The following is a 16850-nucleotide window of genomic DNA, read 5'->3' on the forward strand; positions in this document are numbered from 1 at the left end:
TCTTTTGCTCAGGATTAGAGTTGTTTCACATCGGAAAGATGGTGTTTAGAGGGCATAGGAAGGCAAGCACAATAAGTAAAATCATGTCCACTAGGATGTTGAGTTTTATTTTGCATGCTGATGTGAAATGCCATGACTATATGCATGTGCATTGCTGTCATGTTATGTATGCATGTATAGATATTGTAAGTTCATGTGTCTTTCATATGAACTATATGTGTGCTAATATTTGTTTGTTTGTGTTTTGTGCTTCAGAAGAGCTAAGATGAGTGGTGTTAGTCCACAGATTGAATCAGATCCGTCTGAAGGGTCTTTTGATGAAAATAGAGAAAGAATGGATCTAAGGAGAATGTCTAGAGATAGGAGAGAACTAGAATCAGAGGTGCAGAGAAGGGATGTTGGTCTGCAGGTAAATATGGATGAAGAATCGTTAGAGGATGTTCAGACCAAGGATTCCAAAATTTCTAGTTTAGGAGAAAATGATCCTTCCACTTGGAGTACAGCTACCTCGAAAGGAGTGATGTGGGGGAGAACCACTAAGAAAAAAGTCAGAGGCTTGAGAAGATCAAAGAAGAATAAGGTTGGTGCTGGTTCGAGTTCTAGTATAGGCAAAACCAAATGTGTGAGGTGTGGAAGGCCACATAAGGGAGTCTGTCTTGTTAGGACAACAGCATGTTTCAGGTGCGGACAGGAAGGGCACATAGCACGTGAGTGTCCTACTGCGCCTTGGATGGCTCAGTCCCAGCGGATATTTTCAGGTCGAGCTGTTCAGTAGGAGGCAGCCACATCAGACCCAGTGGTGCCAGGTATGCTCTTTTTTTTTTGAAAGTTTTGATATGTATATTTTTGTGGATTCTAGTAGGATGTCGAGTAATGTGAGAGTAATAAAGTATAATAGAGATTCAGAGAAAAGCTAGAGAGAGAGTTACTATGAGATGTTGTGGCATTGAGTTTTATCGTTGACTTTCTCATCTCGTAAAATAGCTTCAAGAAGAAGGAGAAGAAGACGAGTAAGAGAATTAGAACAGAGTAAAGAGAAGAGTAAAAGTAAGAGTAAAAAGGAGGAAGAATAAGCTCAGAAAGAGATTAGAGCCAGTTTGGGAATAGGTGGTAGTTGAGGCAGAGGAAAGGGTTAGTTTTTCTTTAGGAAGTTCCCGAGGGAAGTTCCGTTAGCTTTAGCGCGGATCTTCACCCTGACTCAGTAGGAGGCTAACACATCGAACACGGTGACGTTAGGTACGTTCACTTGGGAGTGTTCGGATGTGTAAGCTGTTTGTTTTGGACCCTAGCGTTTCGCTTTCTTTGTTGGTTGTGAGCCGTTGGTAGATGGGTTTGATGACTTCTGGGCTTAGAGTGTTTTCTCTGGGTCAGTAGACCTGAGTATGATCCATCTGAGGCAGAGTCAGTCAGTTCAGTTCAGAGTTTGTGGTGAGTAGGCGCAATCCAGCTGACCTTATGGTTCTAGAGTTGACTATGTGATGTCCTTCTAGGGCGAATTGGCTAGCTACTCATAGTACTACCTGTGTCTATAGAGACAAGGTAGGAGAGTTCAGAGTGCTGGATGGATCAGAGGTAGTCCTTGGAAGGGACAGAGTATAGGTGCCTAAAAGTTAATGTCAACCCCGCAGGCTCATCATTGCTCAGGAAAGGTTATCAGAGGGTTCTAGCTCTTGTGAGCAAATTTGGTAGTCAGGTCAGGGAATCAGCCTCAATACCTATTGCTAGAGAATTCTAGATGTTTCCCAGACGAGCTGTCAGGTTTACCATCTGTTCGGGAGTTAGAGTTTGGAATAGGAGTGGTGTCTGGACGCAGAACCATTTCTTTCCTTCTACCCTAACAGGATGGCACCTGCAGAGTAAGATTAGTAAGAGAGGTTTAATAGTTAAGGGTTTTATCCTACTTAGTACCTCACCTTGGAATGTTCCAGTGTTGTTATGGGAAACGAAGGATAGATCCTTGAGATTTTATTGTGATTGTGAGCAATTAACAAGGTCACTACTAAGGACAGGTAGTCCTAGTTATGATTGATGTTTTAGTAAAAACATCTAGTAGAGCTGGTTGTGGTTTTGGTGTGAACCGAGATTTGGGTACTACCTATTGAGAATTAGAAAGTGAAAGGTTAGAAGAAAAAGGTTAGTTGAGAAAAGATAAAGAGAAGAGGGGTAAGGATCAGAGTGCGCAGCAGAAACTGTGGAGTTTAGGAGTAAATTGAGGTTCTAATTGCTTATTTGTTTGTTTTTAACATTCGAGGACGAATGTTTTTGAAAAGGGGGAAGATTGTAATACCCGGCTAAAGCAGGCATCGGAATTCTTACCGTCCGGTGGAATTCGTAGATGTCAGAGATTTCTAGAAGGGTAATAGAAAGGTTTTCTAAAATGTTTTTAAGTATTTTTAAGGTTTTGAATAAAATAGGATTAAGTTTTGAAGAGAAAAGACTATGGGGACTTTTGCCAGGTTCGGCCGCCGAAGGTAATGTTCGGCAGCCGAAAGTGCTTTAATTTCGGCCCCCGAAGTTTAAGTTCGGCCGCCGAACGTTGCATGGTTTTGCATGCGATTCGGCTGCCGAAGCTGAAGTGGTCAGTCACCTATAAAGCATTCTCAGTCGATGATTTGGACAGGTGTTGCCTCCAGATCATTGCCAGAGGAGAGGCCACGTCCTCCATGAGTCATCCTCAAGATTTTATCAAGGTTTGCAAAGTTTTAAGGTGTTTTGTTGTGGTTTTGAAGGTTTTTGGTCAAAAAGCTAAGTTTTGAGGTTTGGTGAATTTGAAGAGGAGTTGGTCCATTTTTCTTTGTTCAGATCGTTCATCTTCTTGTCTACAAGAGGTAAGTGAAGATCTTGAACTTGTTCTGATGTTTTACAGGGGTTTTTTTATGGAGGTTTTGGTAGAGGTGCATGATTAGGTTTAAAAGGAGATTTTTTATGGTTTATGCATGAAAGCATGTTTATGTGTTATGATATGTTGTTTGTTGGGGTTTTTAGGTAGTTTTGGACCCCTTTGTGCATATACTTGAGTATATGTAAGTTAAGGAGTTGAAGTATGCATGTTTTGAGAGGTTGAAGGGATTGAGGAGCTTGGTTGCAGGCGAAGCTGAGTTCTGGATGAACTCAGGTTCGGCAGCCGAAGGTACATTCGGCCGCCGAACCCCTTGAGAGGTGGCTTTGGCTGCCACAGTTCACCCCTGAGAGTTTTGAGGTTCGGCTCTGGAAGGGGGATTTGGCCGCCGAAGGTGCCGCCGAAGGTTAGAGACTTTCGTCTCTGGAGTGTGTTTTAGTCCCCGAACCTTGCCCCCGAAAGGGTTCGGCAGCCGAAAGTGGAGATTCGGCCGCCGAAGGTACTTGAGTTTCGGCTCTGGATAGGACATTCGGCCGCCGAACCTGCCGCCGAAGGTGTTCTGTCCAGCCTTCTTTTGCATGCTTTATGTGATTGTTCTAAGAGCTTTTAGAGGGTTTTTGGGGAGTTGTTTAAGGGTTGTTTTGAATTGCTCAGAGTATGTTTGACACCTCATTCGAGTCCATTTGTATAGGATTGGACCCGAGAGGTCGCGGAGGTTGTCAGTGTTAGTCTTTGCAGAGTCAGTTCAGTATCTGCTTGAGGAGCAGAGGTGAGTAGAACTAAACTTAATCTTTTTACTTAGAAAACAGAATGCTTTTAGCATAGTTCATGCATCATGAATGCTATGATATATATTAGGGTGATTGCATTAGAATCACAAATATGGTGCATTGCAATATTTACTAATAGTGGGGATTGGACCAAGGCGACATCAATAGCCCACGATCTGTCATGGTAGTGAAAATCCTGTGTGAGTTCCTTCGGGAATCGAGTGCCGACAGAGGGAGTTTTGAGGTCATGTCTGATCCGAGATGTGAACTGTTTGTGCTGTGACGCATTCCATGAAAGTGTGTAATTAATGAACTGTTTTCAGTGTTTCTACTCACTGGGCTTTAGAAGCTCATCCCTTTCCCTTAACCCCAGTTTTGCAGGTTCAGAGTGAGCTGGGGAGGTCAGAAGCAGCAGAGTGTTGGCTCCAGTATTGCTTGTGTAATAGAATAGTGGACATGATGTAAATGAAAGAGATATTTGTTAAATGATGTAATAGATTGTAAGATAGTGTGTTTATGGTTTAGTATGTGCTTTGCCCAGTGTACGCGTAATCCCTAGTGTATGCATGTATCCTGTTTTATGTTTCTTGATGAGAAATGAGTCAAACCAGGCTTAATAGATGTTGTGTTTCGAAAACTCCAGTGAAATATATAACTGTGAGGGAAGACAGGGTTTGATTCCCTTGACCCAAGACCAGGCTGTGAGGGAAGACAGGGTTTGATTCCCTTGGCCCGAGATCAGACCGTAAGGGAAGATCGGGTTTGATTCCCGTGACTCTACGGATAGGATTAATGGTGTAAGCCCTGGAGGCTATTTCAGATTGGTATATCTGATTGTTTTTTAAGGTTAAGTCTGGTAGTTTTTTAAAGAAAAGTTTTACAGTTGTCGGATCATGTATGGGAAGTTTGGAGTTCAGGTTAGGCTTGCTACGGGTTCTGGCGGCCTTAAGCCGATCTGGATCCTAGCGCCGAGCAGTTTGGGGCCGTTACAGAGGGGTATCGGTTTCCGGGCTGTTACAGCCGAAACCCGTAGCAAGCCTGCTATACTCCCTGTGTACCTGTAAATCCCATACATGATCATACATTTTCTGTGAAAATAAAAACTTTTCTCTGGACCAAGGCTCAACCTGTGCATGCACTATCTCTGTACTATAGAACCCCTGACTAGAGCTTGCTCTATATGGGTTAAATCATACCTGTTAAGCCTAGTTTTTCACCTGCTTATAAAACAGTTACATAAACAGACCATGTACACAAAAGATTTACAGTAGAAATAACTAAGTCAAACACAACTCTAACTGTTTACACAACTATTACATCTCTTTAATATTACATGTCCACACTCTTCTATTACAAATCTCTTTACTCTTCCTGTACTCTTCTGGACTTCCCCTGCACACTGGTCCTGCAAGACTGGGGTTAAGGGAGTGGGATGAGCTCTATAGCCCAGTGAGTAGAACAATAAAACAGGTCATTAAAATATGATCTTATGGAATGCATCATATCACAGACAATTCACATCAAGGGTAAACCTATCACCAAATAGTCTCAGTAACATTTCCGTGCCAGGGCGTAGAATGGGCTCCTGGTCTTCCTGTCATGTATATCTATATGTGTATATAACACCTGTACTTACCATTGTGCCAGGGCGTAGTCAAAGGCTCCTGGACTTTCTCAGAGGCTCATTTGGATCATTCAGCATCCACCCACATCAACAAGTAAGTATGCAATGCAACATATTCGTGAATTCTTATGCAATCATCCTATTGCATAATCATGGTGCATGAAAATATGCTAAAAGCATTCAATTTTTCAATTAAAAGTATTAAGTTTAGTTCCACTCACCTCTGGCTATCTCTGGACTGACTCTGCAAACTCTGAAGCAGTACTCACTGCTGCTCTCTTTGGTTCCTCTGGTATGTGCCTACACAGATGGACTCAAATGAGGGACCAAACTAGCTTAAAAACAACTCTATAAAACTCCCCAAAATCCCTCTAAAAGATCCTAAAAGAATCACATAAAGCATGCAAAGAAAGGCTGGACAGGGCACTTTCGGCGGTAGGTTCGGCGGCCGAAAGTCCTCTCCAGAGCCGAAACTCATGCACCTTCGGCGGCCGAATCTCTACTTTCGGCAGCCAAACCCTTTCGGGGGCAAGGTTCGGGGGCTAAAAGGCACTCCAGAGATGAAAGTCCATAACCTTCGGCGGCCGAAACTCCCCTCCAGAGTCGAAAGTCCAAACTCTCGGGGGCAAGCTTAGGCAGCCGAAGCCACCTCCTCAGCACATTCGGCGGCCGAACCTTTCTTCGGCGGCCAAAGCTGGGTTCTTCAGCAAGGCAGAACCTTGCTCTGCCTCACGCCAAAACACACCAATCTTTTCCAAACTCAAACACCACAATTCCTCAACATGCATATACCCAAGTGTATGCTCAAAGGGGTCAAAACTACCTTAAAACCTCAACAAAACAACATAAACAACACACATATACATGTTTTCATCTCAACACATCAAAAACACTCTATTTACCCTAACCATGCAACTCTCCCCATAAACCCCATAAAACTTCCATAAATCACAATAACAAGATCAGGATCTTCACTTACCTCTTGAAACCAAGAAGATGAACGATCCTAACGTGGAGATATGGAGTAACTCTCCTTCAAAACTCTCCAAACTTCAAAACTTATGTTTTTAGCTCAAAACCTTCAAAATAACAAAAAAACCAATTAAACATTTGCAAGATTTGATGAAAACAGGAAGAATTCTCAAGGAAGAGAGGGTCTTACCTCTGAAAGTGAAAAGAAAAGCTCATTCTTATCCTTTCAACCGACTGAGGGCCTTTTATAGGTGGCTGACCAGACCACCTTCGGCGGCCTAACGTGAAACCGAAAGCCATGCATGTTCGGCGGCTGAACATCACCTTCGGCAGCCGAACCTGGCTTTTCTGCCTTGGTTCTTTTCTCTCAAAAACTCATGTCATTTTAACTTTAAAACATTAAAACATTCTCTAATACTTTAGAAAAACATTATACTTACCCTTCTAAAGGATTCCAACATCCTAGATCTCACCGGAAAGTAGAATTCCGATGCCGGATTCTAGCCGGGTATTACATTCTCCCCCCTTAAGAACATTCGTCCTCGAATGTTCCTCAAACAAATAAACACATAAAAAGGAGAAAACTAACCTCAAAACAGATATGGATACTGCTGGAGCATAGACTCCCGCGTCTCCCAGGTGCACTCTTCTAGATTATGGTGGTTCCACAGGATTTTCACCATCGGAATTTCCTTGTTCCTTAGCTGTCTGATCTGTGTGTCTAGAATCCGCACTGGCTGCTCTATATAGGTGAGATCTCTAAGAATCTCCACATTAGGCTCACTCAGAACCTGATTCGGATCTGACACAAATTGCCGTAGCATAGAAACATGAAATACCGGGTGAATTCTCTCCATAGAAGTAGGTAAATCCAGCTTATACGACACATTTCCGATCCTCTGCAAGATCTCAAAGGGTCCAATGTACTGTGGAGCTAGCTTACCTTTCTTCCCAAAACGAACCACTCCTTTCATTGGAGACACTTTCAGCAATACCATCTCACCTTCCTGAAACTCTATTTGTTTTCTGTGAATGTCTGCATAGCTTTTCTGTCTACTCTGAGCAGTTCTGATTCTCTCTCTGATCATGGGCACCACTCTACTGGTAATCTCTACTAACTCTGGCTCTGCAAGAGCCTTCTCTCCCACTTCTTCTCAGCAAACTGGTGATCTGCACTTCCTCCCATACAAAGCTTCATAAGGAGCCATCCCTATGCTAGCATGATGACTGTTGTTGTAGGCAAACTCCACCAGAGGTAGATGCTGCCTCCAAGAACTGCCAAAATCTAACACACACATTCTGATCATATCCTCGATGGTCTCGATGGTCCTCTCTGACTGTCCATCAGTCTGTGGATGGAAAGCAGTGCTAAAATCTAACCTCGTGCCCATCGCACTCTGCAGACTCCGCCAAAATCTGGAGGTAAACTGAGGTCATCTGTCTGACACTATAGACACTGGGATTCCATGTAATCTTACTATCTCGTCCATATAAATCTGTGCCAACTTATCCACAGAATAGTTACTCCTAACTGGGATGAAATGAGAAGATTTCATGAGTCTGTCCACAATCACCCATATAGAGTCTATCCTGTTGGACGCTGCCGGTAAACCCACTACAAAATCCTTAGCTATGTTTTTCCATTTCCATTCTGGAATCGGCAGTGGGTTAAGCATTCCAGCCGGCTTCTGATGTTCTAGTTTCACCCTCTGGCAAACCTCACAGGCTGACACGAACTGGGCCACTTCTTTCTTAATGGCTGGCCACCAATACACCCTCTTCAAATCCTGATACATCTTGGTGGCTCCTGGGTGAACACTGTACCTTGCATTATGAGCTTCCCTCATAATGTCTTCTTTCAGACTATTATCATCTGGTACACATAGTCGACTTCCATAGCGGAGGATCCCTTTGCTGTCAAATCTGAATTCTGCACTGTTGCCTGACTGAACAGTCCTGGCAATTTTCATTAATTCCGGGTCCTCATGCTGTTTCTGAGCTATTTGCTCCAGAAACACTGGTGTCACTCTCATCTATGCTATCAACGCACCTGTACTAGACAACTCTAGCAGTAACCCTTCCTCGATGAGCTTGTAAAACTCCATCACTACTGGTCTCCGCTCTGCTGCTATATGGGACAAACTGCCTAGTGATTTCCGGCTTAGGGCGTCTGCCACAACATTCGCCTTACCCGGATGATACTGGATCTTACAATCATAATCACTGAGCAATTCTACCCATCTTCTCTGCCTCAAATTCAGCTCTCTCTGACTCAAGATGTACTGTAAACTCTTGTGATCAGTGAAGATCTCGCATTTAACCCTGTAGAGGTAATGTGTAACAGCCCGAAAACCGAACTGCTACCGGCGCTAGGATCCAGATCGGCTTAAGGCCGCCGGGACCCATAGCAAGCCTGCTGTGAACTCTGTGTACCTGTAACTTCCCATACATGATCATACATTTTCTGTAAAAATTAAAACTTTTCTCTGTACTAAGGCTTAACCTGTGCATGCACTAACTCTGTACTGTAAACCCCTACTAGAGCTCACATCTTTGCTCTAGGTGGGCTAAACTCATTCTCTATTAAGCCTGGTGTTTAAACACATAAGGTAAACTCATTACATAAAAAGATCATGTATACAAAGGAATTACAACTCTTATAATGATCAAGCACAATTCTATACAACAAAAACTATCTCTTTATAATTACATGTCCACACTAGCTATTACATATCTCTTTACTCTTCTATACCCTGCTGACTTCTCTCTGGACTCTGTACCTGCAAAACTGGGGTTAAGGGAGAGGGATGAGCTATACTAGCCCAGTGAGTAGAACTCTAAAACATGATAGTAAAACATGATCTCATGGAATGCATCACTGCACAAACAAGCCACATCAAGGGTAAACCTGTCACCAACTAGTCCCAGCGTCTATCTGTGTCAAGGCGTAGAGGTAGGCACCCGACTATCTCATCTATCTGGGTCAGGGCGTAGAGGTAGGCACCTGACTATCTCATCTATGCCAGGGCGTAGAGGTAGGCACCCGGCTCTCAAGGACTATTGGATCATCCAGATCACCCACATCAACAACAAAGTATGCAATGCTTCATATTCGTGATATCTAATGCGATCAACCTATAACATGGTCATGATGCATGAAACATGCTCAAAGCATTTGGTTACTCATATTAAAATGGTTAAGTTTAGTTCCACTCACCTCTGGCTGACTCTGAACTGACTCTGCAGGTTCTGAAGCAGTGCTCACTGCTGATCTCGCTGGTTCCTCTGGTCTGTTCCTACACAGGTGGACGCAAATGAGGGACCAAACTAACTCAAGAACATCTCTATAAAACTCCCCAAAACCCCCCCTAAAAGATCCTAAAACAATCATAGAAAATATGCAAAAGAAGGCTAGACAGGGCACTTTCGGCGGCAAGTTCGGCAGCCGAAACCCCCCTCCAGAGACGAAACTCATGCATGTTCGGTGGCACCTTCGGCAGTCGAAAGTCTCGTCCAGAGACGAAACTCAACCTTCAGTGGCACTTTCGGCGGCCGAACCTTCCCTCCAGAGACGAAAGTCCCAATTTTCGGAGGCAAGCTTTGGTAGCCGAAACTGCCTCCACAAGGGGTTCGGCGGCCGAACCTTCCTTCGGCGGCCGAACCTGGTGTAATACCCGGCTAGATTCCGGCATCGGGATTCCTGCCTTCCGGCGGAATCTAGGGTGATGGATCTCTCTAGAAGGGTAAAATGTGTTTTCTAAAAATATTTTCAAATGATTTTAAGGGTTTTAATTGAAAGAAAATTGAGTTTTGAAAAGAAAAGGCCAAGGAGGCGTTTGCCAGGTTCGGCCGCCGAAATTGAAGTTCGGCCGCCGAACATGGAAAGGCTTCGGGAGCGCCTTTGGCCTCCGAAAGTCTTGTTTGAACGAGCCAAGGTTCGGCCGCCGAAAGTCAAGTTCGGCCGCCAAACTTGCATGAGTTTAGGGGGCACGTTAGGCCGCCGAAGGTCTTCGACCAGGCCACCTATAAAGGGCCCTCAGATCGGAAATGGGAGAGTTTTCTCCCCATTCTCGAGCTCAGGTGAGTTTTTGTCCTCCCTTGGCCGTTTTCATGTTTTTCTTCATCTCCTTCATGTTTTCATGAGCTCCATGGTTGTCTTGAAGAGCTTTGAAGCTTGAAAGGGAGTTTTGGGAGCTTGGAGATTTTGGAGCTTGGATTCTCCACACCTCCGAGTTAGGGATCACACCACCCTCGATCTTCAAGAGGTAAGTGTAGATCTTTGCTCTCCTAGTGTCCTTTGAAGTTTTAAGAGGTTTTAATGGTGTTTTAATGGGTAGAGATGTATGTTAGGCTTTATGTGGGTTTTATGCCCAATGTATGTAATGTGATGTTTGTGTTGAGGAGTTTATGTTAGTTTATGCTCCTTTACGCATGTGGGAGTGAGTATGCATGATGGGGAGAGAGTATGTGAGGATTTGGGTTGTTTTGATGGTTTTGGCCTATGTGGGTCATAAACTGTCTATGTATGCTTTGATGTGGTTTTTGGAGTTTAATCAAGTTATTAAGCTCCTTTGTGCATGGGTTAAGGTTTATGCATGTTTTGGTTTAGTTGAGTGCTTGTTTTGGGGTGTTTGGAAGGTTTGGGAGGCTTCAATGCATGTGAAGCTGAGTTCTGCCCTTCTGGGAAGAACTCAGGTTCGGCCTCCGAAAGTGGCTTCGGCCGCCGAACCTGCCTTTGGATGCATGGTTTGGCCGCCTAACCTTGCCCCCGAAAGTTGAGTTTTGGCTTGAAAGCAGACTTTCGGCCGCCGAAGGAAGGATTCAGCCACCGAAAGTGCCTGACTTTCGTCTCTGGAGGGAAGGTTCGGCCGCCGAACCTGCCGCCAAACCTACCCGAGTTTCGTCTCTGGAAGGGACTTTCGGCCGCCGAAGGTGCCCTGTCCAGCCGTTTCTTGAGTGTTTTCTATGCATGTTTAAGTGATGTTTAGAGGGGTTTTTGGGGAGTTGTTTATGAGTTGTTTAGAGTGTGTTGGCACCTCATTCGAGTCCACCTGTGTAGGATCGGACCCGAGGGATCGAGGAGGCCATCAGAGTTAGCAGTTGCAGAGTCGGTTCAGCATCTGCCAGAGGTGAGTAGAACTAACTTAATCTTTTATTTTAAGAAAATCTAAGGCCTAAAGCATGTTCATGCATCATGATTATATGTAGTAGGTTGTTTGCACTAGTTCACGAATGTGGCGCATTGCATTATTTGATGTTGTTTCAGGAGGTTTGGACCAAGGCGACTTCAATAGCCCAATTCTGTCATTGAGTCTTGGGTAAGTCCTTTGAGAGCCGGACAAGTACATATAGGAAAGTCCCTGTGCGCTCTCTGTGGACTAGGTACCTTGTCATGTATGTGAAAGTCCTGTGTGAGCTCCTTTGGGGGAGCCGGGCACCGACAGAGGGATTTTTGAGGTCATGTCCGATCCTTGAGAGTAAAGGATGCTAGCATAAAGGAACTCTCAAAAACACTCCGTGGGGAATATTTATCTGCATGAGCCCCGAGACAGACCAGAGACAGTTATGTGATTTCTTTGTGATATGACACATTTCATGAGAGCATGTAATTAATGAACTGTTTTCTATGTTTCTGCTCACTGGGCTTTTTAGCTCACCCCTCTCCCCTAACCCCAGTGTTGCAGGTTTGAGGACGTTCGGGAAGTCTCAAGAGTTAAGGTTGTACTTTTGTAATAGTTATAGATTAGTACTGTTAGTGTGGACATGATGTAATGTAAACTGAGATATTGTAATGTAAAGTTAAATTGGAGTTATGTTTATGGTTTAGTACTGTGGTTGGCCCTAAGACTTGGTTAGTCCCTGTTTAATACATGATGTACGTTATGCTAGATGTTGAGTTATGTTTGAACTAATCTTGTGGCATGTGTTGTGTACCACGCTATGGTAATGGATGAGGACCCTAGAGGAGGTCTTATGTTTGTGGTTTCATGCATGCACAGGTTAGGTCCTAGTTCTTTGGATGTGACTCCGGCTTGATGTATGTTATGTTGACCCAGCTAGAGTTTTGATGAGGGCTCTAGTAGGGGATCCTTTTATGTTTTCAGTTCTATCGCGTACAGGTCAAGCTCGGTATTTACATCAGATGTTTCAGTTTTTATGTTTAAGTTTTGATCATGTATGGGATTTGACCAGGTGATAGGAGGTATGTTTGGCTTGCTACGGGTCCCGGCGGCCTTAAGCCGATCTGGATCCTAGCGCCGGTGGCGGTTCGGGCCGTTACAGGAGGGTGGCGGTTTCCGGGCTGTTACACCTGGTTTTGCCCAAAGGGCAGAACCCTGCTCTGTTTCATGCAAACTTTCCCCCAAACTTACCTCAACATGCAAACAACTACTCCCAACTAGCACATACCATATAACGTGCATAAAAGGGTCTAAATCTACCTTCTAACCCCAACAAACATACACATAACACTTATACATGCTTATACACCAAAATCATCCAAAAACCTCAACTAAACCTTATCATGCATACTACCCATAAAACTTCCATAAAACCTTCAAAAATCAAGAAAGGAAGTTTAGGATCTTTACTTACCTCTTCCAAACAAGAGAATAAAGGATCCCAACGTGGAGATATGGAGAAATCTTCTCTCAAAGGCTCCAAACTTCCAAACTTAGCTCTTTTGCTCAAAAACTTCAAAACAACATCAAAACTCTTAAAAACCTTGAAAGATTTGAAGAAGATCATGAAAGTCAACTTGGGAAGGGTTTGGACTCACCTCTGGCTGAAGGTGGAAGCAATATATCATCCTTCCACCGACTTAGGGCCCTTTATAGGTGGCTGGCCAGACCACCTTCGGCGGCCAAACGTGAATCCGAAACCATGCAAGGTTAGGCGGCCGAAACTCACTTTCAGCGGCCGAACTTGCCCTTTTCTCCCTTGGCTCTTTTCTTTCAAACACTCTCATTTTCCTTTATACTTAAAACATTAAAACAAGGTAAAATACTTTAACAAACATATGTATTACCCTTCTAGAGGATTTCGACACCCGAGATTCCATTGGACAATAGGAATTCCGATGCTGGACTCTAGCCGGGTATTACATAATGCCTCCACATCTTGAGTGCAAAGATAACTGCTGCCACCTCTAGGTCATAGGTGGGGTAATTCAACTCGTACTTCTTCAACTGTCTAGAAGCATAAGCAATCACCCTGTCATTCTGCATCAAAACACAACCCAATCCCACTCGAGATGCATTACAGAACACTGTGAAGTCCTCATTACTCATAGGCAAAGCTAACACCGGTGTTGATGTCAATCTCCTCTTGAGCTCCTCAAAGCTCTCTTCACACTGGTCCGACCAGATAAACTTCTGGTTCTTCTGAGTCAGTTTGGTCATAGGAGCAGCTATCTTTGAAAAGTCCTGAACGAACCTCCTGTAGTAACCTGCCAGTCCCAGAAAACTTTTAATCTCTGTCACTGTAGTGGGTCTGGGCCAGTTAGCTACAGCCTCTATCTTCTTAGGGTCTACCTCAATCCCTTCTGCTGATACCACATGTCCCAAGAAGGAAATGCTCCTTAACCAAAACTCACACTTCGAGAACTTGGCATATAATCCATGCTCTCTCAGTGTCTGCAGAACTGTCCTCAGATGCTGGGCATGCTCCTCTGCATCTCTGGAGTACACTAGGATATCATCGATAAAGACAATAACAAAATGATCCAGATACTCACTGAAAACTCTGTTCATGAGATCCATGAATGCTGCAGGGGCGTTAGTCAACCCGAATGGCATTACTAAGAACTCATAATGCCCATATCTGGTCCTGAAAGCTGTCTTTGGCACATCTGCCTCTCTGACTCTCAACTGATGATACCCAGATCTCAAATCTATTTTAGAGAAACAACCTGCTCCAGCTAGCTGGTCGAATAGATCATCAATCCTAGGTAGAGGATACTTATTCTTGGTAGTGACCTTGTTCAACTGTCTATAGTCGATACAAAGTCTGAGGGATCCATCCTTCTTCTTGACAAAAAGTACTGGAGCACCCCAAGGAGAGGTACTAGGGCGGATGAAACCCTTATCTACCAATTCCTGCAACTGTTCTTTCAACTCTTTTAACTCTGCTGGCGCCATCCTGTAGGGAGGAATAGAGATAGGTCTGGTACTAGGCAGCAATTCAATTTCAAACTCTATCTCCCTACCAAATGGTAATCCTGGTAAGTCATCTGGGAACACATCTGGAAATTCTCGAACTATTGGTACTGAGGCTGGTTCCCTAACCTGACTATCTAGCTCCCTCACATGAGCTAGAAACCCCTAACAACCCCTCCTAAGCAAACGACGAGCCTGAAGGGCTGAAATCAAACCTCTAGGTGTACCCCTCCTGTCTCCTCTGAAGACACACTCTGACCCATCCTAGTCTCTGAGACTAACTACCTTGTCTCTACAGTCCAAGGTAGCACCATATGCAGATAGCCAATCCATCCCTAGAATGACATCAAAATCTGTCAAATCTAGAACCACAAGGTCAGCTGGAAGGCATCTATCCTCTATGAACACTGGACTGAAATGACAAACTGACACTACCACTGATGGGTCGCATTTAGGTCCACTGACCCAGAGAGGACACTCTAACTCAGAAATGATCAAACCCAATCTTTCTACGGCTCTCGAAGCAATAAAGGAATGAGAAGCATCGGGGTCCATCAAAGCATACACATCAGAACACCCTATGATGAGATTACCTGACACCACTGTGTTCGCCGTGTTAGCCTCCTCCTGAGTCACAGTGAAAATCTGTGCTGGGGCTACCGGATGTCCACCTCGGGAACCTGCTGCGGAAGAAGAGGTTGACCCTCTCCCTCTACCTCTGCCACTACTCTGAGGTATGACTGGAGCTGCTGGTTGTACTACACTGCCTGAACTCATCTGCTGGGATGGTGCCACAAAGGTCACCTGAGGACAATCTCGAGCAAAATGCCCTTCCTGTCCACATTTGAAGCAAGCTGAAGATCCCAACTGACAAGCTCCCCTGTGTGGTCTCCCACATCTCCTGCACATTGGATTGCTTGCGCTAGAGCTTGAGCCACTACCCATTCCCATACCAGACTTGACCTTTCTCCAGAATTTGTTCTTTGTTCCTTTTGCCCTTTCCCATCTCTTGCTGCCTGAAGTTGCTGCACTAGGGGCCTTAGAACCCGAAGCCTGTGCCTTTGACTGTTTTAATGTACTCTGAATATTGGCACTTGCCTCCATTTTCCTGGCGGCATCCACTATATAGTGGAAACTCTCATTCTCTGCTGGAAGAATCAAGGAAGAATACCAGGGATGCAGTCTTATAGTATATCTCCTTGCCTTCTTCTGGTCAGTATCATAGGCTTGACCCATGTACTGAAGCAAATCCAGGAACTTATCTGTAAATTCATCAACACTCATCTCGTCCGTCTGTCTCAACTGTTCAAATTCTATTACTTTCATCTCCCTGGAACTATCAGGAAAATCCCACCCTGCAAACTCATTGGCGAACTCTCCCCATGACATACTGTCCATCCTGGGTTCCACATAATTCTTGAACCATTCTCGAGCTTTCTTACATTTGAGTGTGAACCCCGCCATCTCAATGGCTCTACTATCATCAGCTCCCAACTCATCAGTTATCATCTTCACAGTTCTGAGATACTCAAATGGATCATCTCCTGTATTGAACTTAGGAGCATCCAGTTTCAGATACTCTGTCATTTTCACCTTACTTCCCCCAGATGAGCTAGGTTGAGGTGCCTGGACAACAGGGTCTACTGGTTCAGGTGGTGGTGGTGGAGGTACTGGTTCATTTGGTTCTGGGTGTGCTGCACTTGAATGGATAGGTGAGGGTGGATACATGGGATATGGTGGGTAATAATGAGGATAAGGCATATATGGCATGTAAGTAGGATATGGGGCAAAACTAGAGTACTCCGACGTACCTCCCATCGGATACCCTGGGCCCTGAGGAAAGGCTGGATAACCAAATCCCGAGGCCTGAGCGCCTCCCTGAGATTCTCCCATACCTTCTTCAAATCTGCCTACACCCATGCTTTCATCTACTGACTGATCCACCTCCATAGCCTCCCTCACTTCTTCTGACCTTCCTCCTCTAGCTATACATCTTCTGCTCTCGTCTAAAGACCTTCTAGGGTCCATTGACGCACCTTCCCTGCTTGATGAGACCTTGCCCTTGGCAATGCAGGAGGACGAGCATCTATTCTCTCACTATCTGGTGGGACTCCAGTCAATCGTGCAGATCGACGAGTTTCTCTCATCTTAACTCTGGAAAACAAACACACAACATAGCATTTTAGCATATAAACATCACGTATCAATAATGCACATGTATAAATCATGGCATAGCATCAAATAGACAGGACTCAACATCCTATCCTAGTGGATATGATTCCTATTGTGCTTGACCACTTTTAACCTCTATGAGCCCAACACTCTCTCTATAGGTCCGATCATTTGAACCTTGGGCTTTGATACCAATCTGTAACGACCCAAAAATCGGACCGCCACTGGCGCTAGGATTCAGGTCGACTTAAGGTCGCCGAAACCTGTAGCAAGCCTGCTATACTCCCTGTGTACCTGTAAATCCCATACATGATCAT

The sequence above is a fragment of the Manihot esculenta genome, chromosome 17 (genome assembly GCF_001659605.2).
Source record: "Manihot esculenta cultivar AM560-2 chromosome 17, M.esculenta_v8, whole genome shotgun sequence".
Taxonomy (NCBI): Eukaryota; Viridiplantae; Streptophyta; class Magnoliopsida; order Malpighiales; family Euphorbiaceae; genus Manihot; species Manihot esculenta.